Source organism: Triturus cristatus, chromosome 12 (genome assembly GCF_964204655.1).
Source record: "Triturus cristatus chromosome 12, aTriCri1.1, whole genome shotgun sequence".
Lineage (NCBI taxonomy): Eukaryota > Metazoa > Chordata > Amphibia > Caudata > Salamandridae > Triturus > Triturus cristatus.
The window spans coordinates 327,090,510-327,108,414 of NC_140595.1; positions in this window are offsets into that span (position 1 = coordinate 327,090,510).

The window sequence follows — 17,905 nt, forward strand, 5'->3', positions numbered from 1 at the left end:
GAATAACACCCTATAGGAACTTATTTAATCAATTACATTAGTTCAACACTTATATTTACATAGATATGTGTGTGTAATTGTATTTTAAAATGTAACCTAATTATGAAAATAAATAAAACTTGCATTAAAGAATTTGCAAATAATTTCAATTAATTTAACACAATTTTTAAAACAATGACTACATCTAAACAAAATAATTGTTTGAAAAATTGTTATAAATTAAATTATTAGGAATTTATATTTAAATGTAAATATTTAATACATATATAATCTGGTGAGTTACTGTATTGCAGCATTTCATTTCCTGTGTTCTAGATGAATAATAAATATTTTATATTCATTTACATTCACATCATGCATTAAAATATTTTTTGTTTATTTTGTTTAATGCACTTTAAGAATTTCTCCTACTTTTTGCACTCATAAATCCTCTTGTAGGATGCTCCAACCCCTGATGTGATGGGGCTGAGACATGTAAGTCTACATCTAGGTGTAAGGCTGGTCTTGTAAATGTTGAACATCAAAAATGTGTAGAGTTACATCAGGGTGTAGTAATGAATATACACATTTTATTTTGTGATTATGTAATTTTAATATATTTGGAGAGTACAGTTTTGCTTCTAGTTCTATGAAAACGAAATGGAATATTAATATATTTCCACATCCTATGTATTATTCTCTGCATGTCTTACTTTGGTCCCATTTGTACAAAAATAGGAAACATGAGTCACTTCTGCGTGCATTGATAGTATTTTTAAAACCATGCAGTCATGACCTTCTAATGTGTGACAAAAAGCATCTCCAATTAGACATAGGAGTGGCTAGCAGTCATATGAGTGGCTAGTAGGATTTAATACCCTTTTGACACTCATTATTTTAATTTTTCCATAATACTTTGACTTCTTGAACCTAATTATCACAGAATTATTTATAAGAACGCATAACATTTGGAGGAAAGTATAAGCAATGCAATAGTTAGATTTGTGCAGATGGTAGCTGGAACTGAACAGATAGAAGTAAAAACAAACCTGGTTTTACTTCTATTCTATATTGATGGAAATTAACAATATGCCCTACACTTCTTTGGTTGCTCAAATTAGAATTATTTTTCAGGTTGCAAATTAGAAATATATAACTAAATAAAAATATATGTATATATCGGTTTTTTTCCCCCAACCCAGCATTAAATATATGGAGCCGAGCCACGGTGGTAACTTTCCAAATCACCAGACCATGTCTATAAATTCTAAGATAAAAGCAAAATATAATGACAATTTCTTTTTTAAATAGTCTTAACCACTGATATTTACTCTGGACAGTATTCCAGTTTGTTTTTGTCCTTTTTTGGTAAATGTGTGATGATTTACAGTGACCAATCATATACAAATTACTTTTGGCACCATGCCTTTTATAATGTTAGGAGAAAAAAGCTGAATGCCCGTGACTCGGAATTTTGCGTTTTTTAGGGTATAACGCTCTGTAAGGTGTTCCACCCTGTTTTGGAAAAGGATGGTAAATGAAGAAAAAATACTTTACATAATCTTTTCAGCAGACCTCACTCAGCAGAAATCTATTTCGCTGTAGAAAAACACAAACATCTGTTGTGCTCACTGAAGCCTTGACATACTGGCACTACGAGGGAGTGTGAAAATCTTATGTTTGAAAGTTATCATGCTGCTCTGAGGACCACAGTAGTACTACCTTTCAGTGTAGGGTAGCTAATTTATCCCATTTGGTACTGTTGGGTTCCTGTCAGTTGGTATTGATTTCATCAACACAGCAATACAAATATAGAATTTCACTACACGTAACAATTCTGAGGAAATTGTCGACCCCTTAAGTGTGAGAGATGTAGTCAATCTAATTTTTTTAATGATTTGTGAATTGATATGAAAGATACTAAAATGTATTTCTTGGTCTGAAGTTATTTCTTCTGGTATTGATACTTTTCATTTAGAGATTGGCTTAAGATCTAAAATTTGCGGTCAAATTTGAAATAAATAACGGATTAAAGTGTCAGGCTGATAAGGCAGTCTTACTCTTGATATGGACATATCAGACTCCAAAGGCATAAGAATCAAATATGGAGATGCTGCTGACCCATAACTTGACTTTAAACGTAACAACAATGGTAGCATCCTTTCCATTCCATCAGGGTCTCTGCTCCATCAGTAAGTACAAAGACTCCCCAATCAAGATGATGAGAAGTACTTCCAGGACATGTTGGACAGAGACAGTATTTAACCCAGCACACATTAAAACATCCTGCCGCGCAATTGTGCATTTTGATGGGTTTCTTTGCTTTCATACCAGTTCACACTTGGCCTTACTTTCGCATGCACCTTTGTTTTTTTAGTCATTATTTGAGTTTTCCTCTAACAATATTCTGCCTAACTTCTGTTCTTCATCATTCTAGTTTTCTATTGCTATGACCCAACACCTGGCAACCTGTTCCTACCATCTCCTCCTCTACTATAAACCCATCACTGGAGTGTTTACTTATGTTGTGGGTGATGCCTTAGCTTTAAGTGGGGAATACTATCAATTAGCTTGGCACATACCAAGAGCATTGCTTTTTCAACTGGTGTCCACACAAAATAATATACCAGGTCGCGCCATAGTTGGTGGGCAACTATAGAGCAAGGGTAGGAGCCCTAAGAAGTCTGTGGAGCCAATCCAGTGTTACTCGCTTTTTTTAATACTTCCATCTGTTTCCTTTAGTCTCATACATAGTGTTTGTTCTTTGAGTATGTGCAGTCACCATTGGCATCCTTAGAACAGAATCCAGCCACAAACATTTGAAAATGCATTATGGAATGCTCCAAAAACAACAATCAAATGTGACAATAAAAACAGCAAATAAATGTCATCTCTTTAAGCAACATTGCTGCTAAGGAATCTTTGTCTGTAAATCCAAATATAGTAATTAGATCTTCAGATAAAGGTTGCAATAAAGTGGTCTGGGATACTAAATACTGTGTGCACTGTGGCAGCCTTGTGTCTCTCAGTTATTCCAGTTTTTACTGCAGAAGAAAAAGAGGTATAACATTGGAATTAAAGAGCACTATGGAAGAGTGGTGGAATATTAAAATCGTATCAAAAGAAGATTTAGAATATCTGATGATTAGATTTCTTATTGTGCCTCCTTTCTACTTACTTCTAAAAGTTCCTAAATCGACAACCAAGCTACCTGGCTTTCCCATAATTGCCAGCATTAGATACTTGACGTAACGGCTCTTGAATTAAGTGAATACATTACAGTGGACTTTTTGGCCCCAGTAGTCTCTATGGATTCCACACAGTCACTATTTTTCTCTATTGAGGAAGTCAGTGTAAGTATTGCCGCCCTAAGCCGTAACAAGGCCCCGGGTCCTGACGGTATCCCGCCAGATATTTATCATAGCAATCTTGAAGTGTGGATCCCGCTTCTGACTAGAGTTTTAAATGCTGCTATTACAAGTGAAATGCCAGCCTCATGGTCCTCTACAATAATTGTCCCGATATATAAGAAGGGGGATAGGGACAGACCCCACTGTTATCGTCCTATTTCGTTAATAGACGCCACCATGAAGGTTTTGGGTGGGGTGATTTTAAACAGACTGGAGGACTGGGCAGAACTTAAGGGGGTGATTACCGACACTCAGTACGGGTTTCGGAAGGGAAAGTCCACAGTGGACCAATGTCTCAACCTATATTTGATTAGTGCCAAATACACCATAGTCAAAAAGGGATCATTATTTCTGGCCTTTATGGACCTCTCAGCTGCCTTTGATCGTGTGAATCGCAGCAAATTGTGGGCACTGCTTGGCGATATGGGGATTGACCCCTCACTTATAGGCATACTGCATACTCTTCACTCCGACACCTCAGCCGTAGTTAGGTACTCGCCAGCGGGGCATTTAACCAAAAGTTTTAAATGCTTGAGTGGGGTGCGCCAGGGCTGCATTCTTGCACCTTTTTTATTTGTGTTATATATAAATGGGTTGGACTCCACTCTTATCAGTATTGCGACAGATGTCCCTAGGATAGGCTCCCGTAAAGTTCCAGTCCTATTATATGCAGATGATGCTGTTCTCCTGGCTCGTACTCCCTCTGCACTACAAATTTTAATAGATGGTTTTACAACTTTTATGACAAATCTGGACATGTCTACTAATCTTACTAAATCATATGTGATGACGGTAGGGGAGAAACCACGAAGACAACAGAACTTTACAATTGGCACACATGTACTAGGAAACGCACCCATGTTTACTTACTTAGCATAACCTTTGATGTAAAGCTGAATTTTAAAAATTTAATAGACGAAAAATGTCTTAACATGTCCAGGATTACAGGGTCCATCAAGGGATATGCCACACGGTTGGGGTACTGGACGCCCGGTCTTATTTTAAAATTGTATAATTCCATTTGCTGTTCAGCGGTTCTATATGGTAGCGAAGTTTGGGGTTTCACAGCAACGTCGAAACTTCAAACTGTGGAAAATAAATATCTGAAAAGCTTGCTGAGAGTTCCGCCTAGCTCACCTACTTTCAGCATTCACGAGGAGTTGGGGGTCAGTTATATCTCTGACTTGGTGGGCGTCAGACCTCTTCTTTGCTGGTTTAAAATTTGGCTCAATGAAGACTCTGGACTAACTAAATCTGTTTTATTGGACTGCTTGAACCTGGATCATAGCAGCAGAATCCCGTGGCTGCGATACATCAAAACCACTTTTATGAAGTTGGGACGTGAGGAACTGTACAGTGCACCCGAGACAATTAGGCCCAGCGACAAGGGGAGTATAAAGATCTTGCATTCTAATTTTCTGGTTACCACTCGTGAAAAGGCGGAACTCTTAAAGCAGACTGTGAGAGAACATGCCTTGGTCAAAACAACCACTGGTATAGAACCCTATCTGTCTTTTGTACTTAACCCACATGAAAGAAGTTTAATGACCCTTTTTTAGATTTGGTCTTATCCACTTTTTATTAGCAGTGCCAGAGGGATTTACTGATAAACTTAGTGATAAAGGACCCTGTGGCTGCGATCATAGATCTCCACAGGATACCCTTCACTTTATATTTTTATGCTCTTTTCATGCCGGGCCAAGGAGACAGTATCTGAAAGATCTGCTCAAGAAACTTAAGTTTAAACATGTAAGGGTGGCATTACTGTTTTTAAAAATGTCTACTGATCACTTTACATTATTCTGTGTTCTAAACTTTTTGAAGGCAGCAAAGAGATTACAAAAAACTAGAGGAGTTGTTTATTAATCCATTGTAATGAACTTGAAGATTGTGTATTGCATTGACTGGTTGGGAGGTTCTTCTTTTAAATGTAATGCTCTTATGATTTAATTTTAAATTGAAATAAAGCTTATTGAACTGAAGTGAATACATTTTTATTTCCTTATTTTACAGGATGAGCATCCTTTGTACATGATTCTATAGAGGTGTTGAAGAAAAGTAAATGATCTGCCATGGCAACAAGATGACTGGATGGTGACATGAGATAACCATCTTACATCAGCATTGACAATATCTCCGTTCTTATGGTTGAAAATTACTTCCTACAGGAAAGATCAGTGTTCTTTTCTTTCCTACCACAACACAATACTATTGGAATTAATTGAATATTTACCCAACAACAATTAGTATGTGGTTGTCAATATTATCTCCTAACATTAGGTGTTGCAATGGGTAATTGTATCAAACGTACATATGCAAACCTTATGACAGTGGCCGGTAGAGATTCCCTTGACCCAGTCAACAGTAGTGTGTTGTGCATCAACTCATCTGCCTAGAGAGAGTGACAATTTCTGTTTGACTTCATCCGTGTTCATGTAGTCCTTTTTGTAGGATCTCCTGCTCACCCAGCTATTAGCATAACTCCATTGGAAAATTAAGAAACCACTACATGAATCCAGCAATCTAAGCATAATCTTTCTTTAAACAGTCTTGCTGCAGGCAGTAACAAATCATAGGCTGCTATGGTGTGCAAAGTCAGCATTTCAAACCGTTCGAATAACCCCCAAAATTCATTTTTTTTAAATGTATTAGAAGATTTTACATCATATCATTATAATTCAATATAATATACATTTATCAGCAATCACAGTTCATAAAATATTGATATATAATTAATAACATTATCGATTTGCTCAAGTTCTTCACATTCGTTCCACCCCACAAATTAAATTACAGCATCACATACACTTGTTATCACTTTACACTATCACTTTACACTTTCAGAACTGTTTAAACGAACCTATCTTTAATGCACAGCCTCTTTTACATTCCTTCACTCAGCATTTTCGACATTTTTTCCTTTTCTGTAAAATTACCAATCTTGCCACTAATGTGATTATATATAATTTTCTTCTATGGCTGTTGTCGCACCCTATCCTTGATGAATAGCCTAAATTGTGTGTCATCTGGAAAGTCAATATTTAATTAACTTTGACAGTAACATCGTATGGAGGTCTAATATTCCGATAACATTTGGAATTTCTTAATCGAATGTGACCAATTCCCTACCATATCTGACCATATCCATAGCACAACCAAAACAATTTTCTGGTATTAGTGAATTAATTCTATTTTCACTAGCAGGTTTCCTATACAGCAGCCATTTACTATAAAATTGCATATGTAAAAAGTTTGCTCTTTTCAATATAGAGAAATTATACAGATTTAGCATTCTCCAAGATTCTGCTATAATATCCAGCCCCTCTAAAGATTGCCAATTCTGGCTAATTCAGATGTTAACCTCTGTCTCATTTGATTCCATCAATCTACTTTTCCAATATTTTACCTAACTATTTGTACCTATTTCTGTCAGGTTCTCCACTAGATCAGAGTCTAAGTCCTTCAGAAAATATGCAATTTGAATAGAGGATCATTGAAAGGAGCTTTTGGCAGTACTAATAACTGGTTCGATATCTATCCAATTCTTCCATACATATATTTTTATAAAATCTTTAAGATCTCTATAGCCATTAATTCTCCCAATTACACACTATATTTTTATCCAATAGTGGCTGTTGCTCTAGTAAAATATCTTCCAATCCAGTGGATATATTACATAACGGAATGGCATAATTGCAAAACACTTGCTCTTTCGTTTTTAACATCCAAATCAGTACTTTGAATCATCTTTTGTAGTGTAATGTGGTCATTCCTAGGAATCATGGATTTTATATTCATTAAACCTAATATCTAGGAATACCTTATTTATTGTCTTAACTAATCTCTGATTGGTACTAAATACGATAAAAGGAATGTGCAAATCTCACAAAATAGTATTCTTTCACATTTGGCAAGGCGAGATCTCCTGCATTAAGCAGTTTGTATAGCATACTCAGTGCTAATCCAAGTATTATTTGCCCAAATGATTACCAAGAATAGTCCTTCAATTCCTTTAAAACAATTATTGTGTAAAAAGCATGGCAGAGTAAAATAAAAAAAAAATAAACAGTGGTAAAATCGACATGCGAATCAGTGCAATTCTCCACATGATAGATGATGTCAAATTGTTCCATCTTGCAAATAAAGACTTAATTTTACCTATAATAGGGGAGATAGTTTAATTTTGAAAGATTATATGCGTCCACAGTCATATAAATATAGCATGATACCTCTTGGCTAGTTGATTGACTAATGGCTGAAGTTCAGCGAGTAAAGTGTAGTACTATTACATAATAAAAGTCTGTTTTCAATGTTTTAATCTTATATCCTCCCAGCAGATAAAATTGTTGAAAGATGTTAAAGACTCTTTGTTGAACTATGATGCCTGGTTTAAAAAAAGTGTGACATCATCAGCATATAGCTTAATCTTAGTCATCCCATTTAATCCTTTCTTATTGCAATAGCTATGGGTTCAATATATATTGCAAATAAAATGGGAGAAAGTGGACTTCCCTTCCTAGTCCCACGTTTAATCTTACATACACTAATTTCTATAGAGTTCACAATTAAGCATGATTGCACACCTTTATATATATTGGAATTCACTTCGATAAATGCTGCACGGAAACCAAAATCCTCCAAGATACAGAATAGGCTCTACCAATTAACAAGGTCAACTGCCTTCTCAGCATCTAATCAAAAAAATCTGGCCTGGAATTTTTTTTTTTTTTTTTTTTTTAATCCAAGGCTTCAGTTAAACAGTTGGTATTAGAAGCCAGTTGCCAGCCCGCTATAAAACCAGTCTGATCCTAGTTGATCAAACCTCCCACAGTAACATTCTTTCTGTTGGCAAGTAATTTCATTATTATTTTATAATCCATGTTTAAAAGATTAACAGATATATATGAATTAAAATTATCTGGATCTTTAGCTTTCTTTAAAAAAATCACAATTATGGCTCCATCAAATGAAGGTGGAGTATGCCCCCCTTTCAAAATGTGATTTTGCAAGTCTCAGAATATGATAATTTAAGAATTGTGAAGACTTTTTAAACAAGCATTGGTAATGCATCGGGTTCACCTATGTGATGAATAAAGAGCTGTTTTTATCAATCATCATTCGGGATAAGGAAAGAGCTCCCTGACAAATAACATGTGAGTAGAGAGGATGTGGCAAGCTGCGTACTTGATAGCTGGGGATCCTGGTTCGAGTCTCGTTGGCGCAAACATCCTGTGATTCTATGCAAATCACTTAATCTCTTGGGTGGTAAATTGTTATAAAAGTATGCTGCAAGAGCAAAAAGAGGCAAAACTTTTATGGAAAAATAGTTCCACCAAAGCGGATGTTAACAGTAGTTTGGCTACAGGAAACTGATAAGTGAAGCAGACAAATAAGCGTTGGTAAATGCAGGGAAATATGCTGCAACCAATAGAAATGGAGGCAAAGTAAGTTGTACGCACAGGAACCAATGAGAAGTCAGGAAAGAGAGGAGGCTGGATGTAAGTCCCTTTTAAGTTTATATTAAAAACAATGAATTTCTCAAGCACAGCGCAAGCGCTGTGAAGGCAAAACCTAGAATCTCAGCAACGATACCATCTTCCCCACTACTTCCACCTCTTCTAATGTGAACTTCCACTTCTTCTAATGTGAATGGTGCCATTAAGGCGCGTGCACGTCCCAAATCAAACCATGGGATAGAAATGCTATCTAATAATTATCTTAGTTGATCTACACCCACTTCCCGCTGGGAGTTGTATATTTTCTTATAATGTTTGCTAAACAGGTCTTGTATGGTTCTAGCATCTGTTGTGCTTGTATTCAACTCACTATCATAGAGTGACTTTTGTGTTTTGTGCCCTCTTTTCGCTTGCCTGCCAGGCTAAAAATCTCCCAGCATTTTCATTTTCCTCATAAATGTTTAAAATCTAGGCATTGCTTGAGAGGTGAATCTGCTCATAGTAATAATCCTTCATCTGCTACGTGGCCTTTTTAATTGCATTTGTGTTCGCAGGAGATTTGTCACTCATTTACCTTTCATGTGTCTGCTTTAACTGTAACTTGAGGGCTTCTACTAACTCTTTAAAGTCCCTTTTTTCTACTATTTCTCAGCTAATTATCTGAGCTGTAATGGCAGCTTTAAAGGATCCCTTAACACGCACAAACGGAAAGTAAGATATCACATACAACAGGAGGGAAAGAAGTATTTCTGGGAAACCCTTTAGTTTCTTAAAATTGCCCTCGCCCACTAGTTAGTGGCATGCTTCATCATTGGGCTGCTAACACACCCTGATGCATACCAACATTCAGAGTGAAGCTCAGTGTTTTTATATCAAAAGAAATGGACTCAAAAGGGATCAAAGAATGTGAAGAAAAAGTGAAGATAAAACTCTCCAAGGAGGTACCCTATAGATTTTATTATGGGCCTTCCTTGGCCGAGTTAAAACCTTGAAGGCGGAATACACTTGGGAAGCTATATCCCTGCCCCACTATCTGCTAATAACATGTTTCAGCCTTATCATACTTGACATTTCTAACACTCCAGGAAATACCAGTTTCACAGTCTTTGGTCTAAATCCGAAGTAAGAACCGGAATGCCGCCCTATACGCAAACATTAGTCCCTTCACTATCCCCACCGGTGCCCCAATAGCTTCTTATGGGGTGGGTATCTTGGGCATATCCGACTGTCTGGTTTTGCAAAGGGAAGATAACTAATTTAGCTGGAAAATCCTGTCCGCCCCTATATCGACTTCACATTATATTTCACATAAAGAGTTGGGTCTCACTTATCTGAGTGACTATATTCGCACTAGACCACCCCCCCCCCCGTTGTGGCTATATATTTGGTGGGCAGAGGAAGCATAAATAATGAGAGGCATTATCACTGACTACTTAGCCTGCGGCAAGGGATTTGTTATGTGGCTAGCACCAGCAAAAAATCAATGGAAGGGATCAGTATTGGCCAATCCTTTTCTGACACTACCTCATGTGCTGTTCTAGATAGAAAGCATGTGCTAGCACTAATATTAGTCCAGTCGCAAGAAGACAGGCTACAGGTTGAATCATTGAAGCCCACAGTAGTAACCTATCTGAGTCTCAGCACTGTGGTCACCTCCACCAATTATTTATGGCAGTGCAGAGGGAACTGGGAGCATTTTCTGTTATTCCGTTGTAGAACAGACACAATTAAATTCTTACTGTGCTTTACCATTGGGTACCAACATAATCTTGATGAGAGTATGCCCTTGTAATGGGACCTCCAATCAATCTATGCTGCACTTTCTATATTTTTGTAATGTTTATAAATTGTGTACAAAAAAATCTTTTAGTCTATTTTATGAAATCAAGAAACTTTAGGCACTGTACCCCAGCCTATCATTTTCTTCAACAGCTGCTGATGAAGAGTTGCGTACCGGCGTAAATGTATTTTTCCGTTCAGCCGTTCACTCATAGGGTACAATGCCTTTTTGATTATTTTATTATTATTATTTCATCTGTGGTGTATGCCCTCTCAGTTTTTTATTCTCTGTAACTGGCTGAATGACTGATTTTGCATTTTAGCCCCTTTTCTGATTTTGATATATTCTGTGTATCTTGTCCGGTGAGGAATTTCAGCATGTTAAATGAGCTTTTGCAAATATTGTATTTATTTTATGCACACTCTTAAGGTTGTTCTGCAACCAAATAATATGATATTGAATTGAACTGAGTTTTGAGCTGCACAATCAAAATAATACCCAAGAGAAAAATTAAATGACAGCATTATGATCCCTACAGCTGCTATCGATATAAAATGCATATTATACTTAAAGTGCCTAACAGTGCTAAAGTGCCTATTAGTCATTAAGTGACTAAGTGATCTTATATTTAAAGTGCAACAGAAACTCATATTCCCACATCCTAACTTGCCAAGTGCATTCTAATTCAACGAATTCGAAGAACTGAGCAACCTCTATGAATCCCTATCTTAACCAATTTCTATACAGCATGCAAAACCTCCAATTTATTCCCCAATTGCATTTACCCCAACATTCACCCCTGAGCCCTCCCGTCACCTCTCAGGGCCCCACCCACTGTGACCCAAAGATGCCCCTATTCCACCTAATTAACAGCACGGCACTACCCACTTTGCGCCACCCGTAGCCTTCCGCATCCTCGTCCTGCCTACCCTTTCTGAGTCTTGCTTCTCGCTCGCCGTTGGAGGCATGCTGGTAAAATGCCAACAGCATTGAGAATGCTGGCCCCATTACCGGCACCACAGAGGGGCTACGAGAAAGCAGAACCCCCCCCCCCCCCCTCTGGCAGGTTACAGTTTACTCTCGCCGGGACGCCTGACTTCTGGACACTGACTCCAAACAGCTGTGCAACAAATGGTGTTACCTTTATGGCTAGAGAGTGGAATCTCTATGTTACCATATAGATAGACGCTGGACCTACAGCTAACACGGGCCATGGCCGTATCTGACAGGCTATTGAACTTGGTAGCCAGTATATTTATACATTATTTTCTGATATTTTGTTTATTTTTGTGCAGTGACTATTTATTAGGTCCTAAGGGATGCCCCAGAACCTCTAGCGGGGTCACTTAAGGGCAGAAACATGTTGAACTGCTGCAGGGGTATATTTGTGGATAGCCCCTAGTCCTCTCTTGTTTTAACCCTGTCCTAAGAGACTACGGAATAAAGGTCAATTGGTCTTCTGGAGATAGTTTTACTCTTAATTCTTTCCTTAATTTCACTCTGCCCCTCATTACCTTCACTTTCTCACATGAGTTTTCCTAAAACAGCTCAGCTCCTCTTCAACCTTGAAGATTTGTATCCCACACCAATTACCTTGTGGCCTTGGTTTGAGGAGGAAACCCAATGATAAAGCATGTCACCTACGGGTGAGTGAGGGTTCTTGTCCTGAAAGAGGTTGTCTCTTGTATAATAGTTGAAACACTCTGTTCGACACCTAGACTGCAACAATGTTGTGGACAGTCACTATTCATCCTTAGTTTTTCAAGATGTACTTTTTGTGAGATTCAGATAAAGACGGTGAGTAGTACGCTTTCTGGGTCATGTCCTCTTGCGCTGGATCCTTGGTGTGTTCATGATACAGCGGAAATACGACTGCGTAGTTGGAATGTGGTGGCTGCTGGCACTCGTGGCATTTTGAGACCTCACTACTTAGAGTTGCTGGTAAAATACCTCAGTCCGTCTGTGGATCCCCTGGAGTGTATCAAGGAGGAAATGGATGAGATGACTTTTCGATTCCCCCTATGCCTATGGTATCACTTTTGACGTTGTTCTTCCTCAACTTCTGCAGGTATTGTACTGATATTCTGACCGTTATAGAGTGGGAAACAGTATTGGCACGACCAGGATACAGTATAGTGATCCTCAGCCTACCTTCTGATCCCTTGTTTTCTTTGGATAATGGTAGTATTCTTTTTGAGGTAAGCTTGGGTAACAGCCCTTGATGCAGAAAATATTTTTGAAAAATTCACCTGAACTCTGCCAGCTAAGAGACCCAGGGAAGGAGTTAAAGCCTTTAAAGCAGTAACAGCTGGGGGGAGAGCAGACCCTCAGGGGCCTATAGAATGAGCGGCACCACCAGTTGAGAGGTACATTATACTGGATTAAGCACATAAAACATGCAGGAGGACCAAGTGAATTTAGGAGGCAATGCAACTCCTCAATCAGAGCAACAAGATAGTCAAGATACACTTGGAGGGGGCAAACAGCTCCAATTGAATTTGGGACGTCGGATTCCAATAATAGAGAGGCAGCTATGAAGATTAACCCTCAGATCCAAGGCATTGTAAAGATTGCCAAAGGAAAGTCAAACTAGTGCACAGCAACTTCTCACCAAGACAGAATAGGACTACAAATATTCATTATGATATGCCTCCTATTAGTAAGCTGGCTACTATGAGCGTTCAGGTATCAATGTAGCAGGCTACTCCTCAAAAGCTTTCCTGTTCGACTGCATGCTCTAAGTCTACCGAACTGTTTCCTCTTTTCTAAATAACAGGGTCAGTACAAATCAGATTACTCGAAAAAGAGCAGAGTATTATCTCAGTAACAACTCCTTTAGAAAAACTGATTCAAGATGCCCTACAGAGGGATCACGATCTGTTAAGTATCATGAAGAGAGATGAGCAATTTTCTGTGCTGACAAAGGAAATTCCAACTGCTCACAAGGCATAAGAGGAAACAGCAGTGGAAGTGAATACCATTAGCAAAACCCCGGTAGCACTGTGAGAGATATTAGGTGAGATTTTGGGGTAAATTAGGATGATTATTCAGCCAAACAAATGTCCAACTGCTTGGTTAAGCTTGATGAGAAAATTACTCAAATGTTGGATAGGGTGGAGAAAATGGAAAAGTGAATTTCTAATTGTAAGGACAGACTCTCGGACACCTCTAGGCTGGTAGATAAGTACGCGAAGGAGATAAAAATACTAAGGGATAAGCAGGAGGAGTTGGAGACCCTCTCCAGGAGATCTCATCTAAGAATTACAGAGATTCTGGGGCACAAAGCGAATATAGCTGGGTGGTAAACATTGTTTACCTCAAAGACTTTTCCCCGCAGGGAATTACTATGCGGTGGTTACAATGACCGCGTTGTAACCACGCATACATTACTCCGCAAGTCGGAACAACAACTTGCGGAGGGGGCAGAAGGGTTTGGATTTGAAATCCAACACCTTCCCTACTGTCCGCACAGACTGGAGTTGGAATTGTACATTATACTATTCCAACATCCAGCACACCCCCTCCGCCAGTCGTCGTTACGACTTGCGGGGTAATGGAATGCGTGGTTACAACGCGGTTGTTGTAACAACCACATTGTAATTCCCTGCGGGGAAAAAGGATGCTTAAAAAAGCGGTATATTCTAGCTGGGCTATTGAATATGTCAATGATTTGATAAATATAAAATATGCTCTGCAAGGACATACACAGGATTTAAATATAGTGCAAGCCCTTCGAGTTCCTCATTGCCCCCAGGAGAATGCAAAATATCCTTGCACAATATTAGTGAATTTTGAAGACTTTAGAGTAAAAGAAAAGATTCCTGAGTAAGGCTATATAGGCCAAAACATGTATGTTAGGAGTTTTTGATCAGACTCTTCTCTGATATTACTATGAACTCAACCCGACGACATATAGATTTTAAAACACTATTAATTCTCTTGCACTTGGCTGGAGGCCAGGAAACTATTGTTCAGCCTGCAAAACTGAAAGTACTGTATAAGTGTGAATTTAATTTGTTGGCGACTATGGTGGAAGCACAAGATTTCTTGAAGGAGATATCATAAGGCCTGGCAGAGCCTCAGAAATACATTTGTTGTTTGTTTAAGTGTTGGGGGAGATACCAGGGAGAGGAGATGTGGAAGATTGGCACAAGCCCCAAGATTCAGTCACGCATTCCTTCTGCTATTTTCCCACTATGCCAGTGGTCACCACAAATGTACCAGCTCACTTCTCCTGCCAGTATCCTTTGGTTCTCCTGCCAGTATCTCTCAGTAAATGCTGCTCTGTGATAAGATTCATGAATGGCAAGCTCCCTGTGACCTTCACTGGACAATTCACAATCCATTTTGTCTAGGGACCCAAAATTATGAGAAATGTGATCCTCTGTTAAGACAGCCATCCTCCATAAGTGAGATTAGAGAAGGTTGTTACCTTGTTTTAGTGCCTTGCAAAGCATGTAGAAAGTCTGTGCTGAAAATAAAATAGCTTCCATCTGCCAACTTTATTCTCCATACAAACTGACATTCATCTACGGTGAGCATTAGCTGAAAGCATCTCCTAGAGCACAGCAAGGCAATTCACAACTTTTTTTGATATCCCATGGATAAAGGAGCTGATTTGTCTAGAGGAAAAAAACATCAGAGTTTAAAGAACAAGCAGAAAGATGGAAATATCAATGCATGGGGCTTGATCATGGTTGAACTGGTGAAAGCTGATGACGGGGCACAGAAAGATGACAGAGGGAGGCAGGGAAAGTGAAAGAAGGACTAGTGAAAGCAGATACTTAGAGGAAAGAGGGAGACAAGGATAGAGGACGGCAGGAAAAAAGAAAGTTGGAAGGACATAAGGGAAAAGATGCCATACTACAGTATGAAAATGCATGAAACTCAAAATTGTGCCCCTGGGGGACTAGGAATCCAAATGTCCAAAGGGAAATTGATGGGAGGGAGAGAAAATGAAAGAATGTGAGGGTCAGGAATCGATGACTGGTGCAGATTGTTAAGTAAACAAGCATTTGCAATGCACCGGTCTCGCCTTTGGGACCTTTTATGTATTTGTACAATGCAGCATATTAGCCTGGGTGCTGAAACATCTACTATTGTTTAATATGGAGGGAAAGTAAGCACCAAACTGTGTGACAAGCCAGGTATGGGATTACATGTAGAGAAATATTGCCTTTCAGCGGGGAATGGTATTGTCCAAAGCTCTGTTTTTAATATAAAAGCAGGGCCTTCGGTGGTCATATCACTGAAAATACAAGATTTGAAAAAAATATTTGTGTCTATTGTTCTTTGTGATAAGCCTGTCCGCTTGTGCCAAGCTACCAAGGGGATGAGCAGGGGTTATCTAAAGTGTGTATCCCCTTACCCTAACTAGAAGCAAGGTCCCTACTTGGACAAAGGTACCTACCTCGGCCAACTAGAGATCCCCAGTTCTAACAGTGAGTGCTTAAACATGAACTGAGAAACACTCCTGTCCCGATGGCAATGCTATCAGTAAACTAACATGCAAGTCAGTTATCATGTGCACCCTATATGTGGGCTCAAGTCCTATTACACATACAGCACATGTTTAGTCTATTTAATCAAACAAAAACGTTTTGTACAGCAGAAATGCTGCACTCACATATTTGAAGGTGCACTTATGTGAAAATGAAGAACAAAGTGACTGTAAAATAAAATATTTGCCTATGACCACACAATTTCAGATCGGTTCAAAGGTCAAGTAAATGACACGTCAAGTATGCTAGATGTCCCCTCGTAATGAGGCGAGGAAACAGGGCTCTTTACGTGTGCCTGGAACTTAATGAGGGGGCAGGACTTGGGCATTTGAAGAGGCAAGGGGGACAGGGAGGGCAATGTTTTCATCACAAGTGTGTGAGGCATTATAGACATTTTCTGTCTACGCCCTCCCATATAATACTCCAAAACAAATCTGACCGAGTGGGGTAGTCTGTAAAGACCGAGTGCATTTGTAAGTAATATTCACTTTATTATGGCTCCAGTTCACACATGGTTGACTTCTGGCTGGTGTTTTCACACTCACTTATGGACAGCGCCTTGAAACCTTGCTGGGTGAAGTCTGCCCTCTGTAAAAGTACAATTAAATAGGCCCTCTTGCTGCGCTCTTTTCCAGCTCCTCAAGGGCTGGTGCTGCCCGGCAGAGGCACCACCCCTGAATGCAATGGTGAGTGCCCGGTGGCAGTAGGAAGTGACCCCCCAAGGGAGCTGCTGCCCGTGCCCTGGTACACCTGGTGCTTACCTAAACTTTGACTGTCTTCCGCGTCCCATTGAGAACACCCCCAGTACTTGCTAAGACCCCGTGACCTCCAGTGCCCATACAGCACACACACTGCCCCGTTGTGCCCACCATAGGGGCTGAATCGCTGTCCCAACCACCAGTGCCTGCTAGCGGCTCCCTAACCACACCCGTCCCATTCACACCCTTCTCTGGTGCACACACTGTGGTTTTGCATGGTTGACTAGGTTTGTTATTCACCACAGTGATCTCATGCGACAGTCAGCTGGTTTACCTGTGATGCCACCCTACCATCAACTGATTTCTGCTGGCCAGTAGTGCCAGCTACACTATCATAAACAATAGTGCCATTTGCTGCCTTCTAGCCAAAGTGCCTGCTGCACTGTCATGATCACAAGTGCAAGAAAAATACCACTTCTTATGAATCCAAGCAAAATACTACACGTTACTAAGTTCTGCTGAGGAATTTATTCCCAGTGTCCCGGGGTGGCACCCTGCACCCGCCTGTGGCACAGTGAGCAGCGGGGACGCCGGGTCCCATAGAGGGCAGTAGTACCCGTACACACCAGCCTTACCTCGCACGAGAGCTCGTACAGCGGCACCGCCTCCTTCTCCAGACCCCTGGGCTACCTCTATGTCAGCCCGGTGAGCAGCCACCCCACCTCCAACCCTTACATTGGCGGCAGCGGTTCCGGGCAGCCCTCCAACCCCGGCAGCAGCAGCCTGGGCCGGCTGGAGGACTCGGGTACAGTGCCACTCTGGCGGTGTGTGACCCTGCGCTCGCGCTTCTCTCTGTCCCTTCCTTCGCACCCTCAACCCTTCCCTCTCACTCTGGGTGCTATAAACTCCCCACTTTGGGCGCTATAACTGCTTCGCCCACAGCATGAGATCCTACAATACGTCCATCCACGCCAGGATCATAGGCTGTGGGGAAGTTGCCCCTCGGTACCTCAGCACGCTCTGTAGTCCAGAAGAGCCAGACCGACAGTGACCAATCAAAGCCAGGCATCCAGGCAGCAGG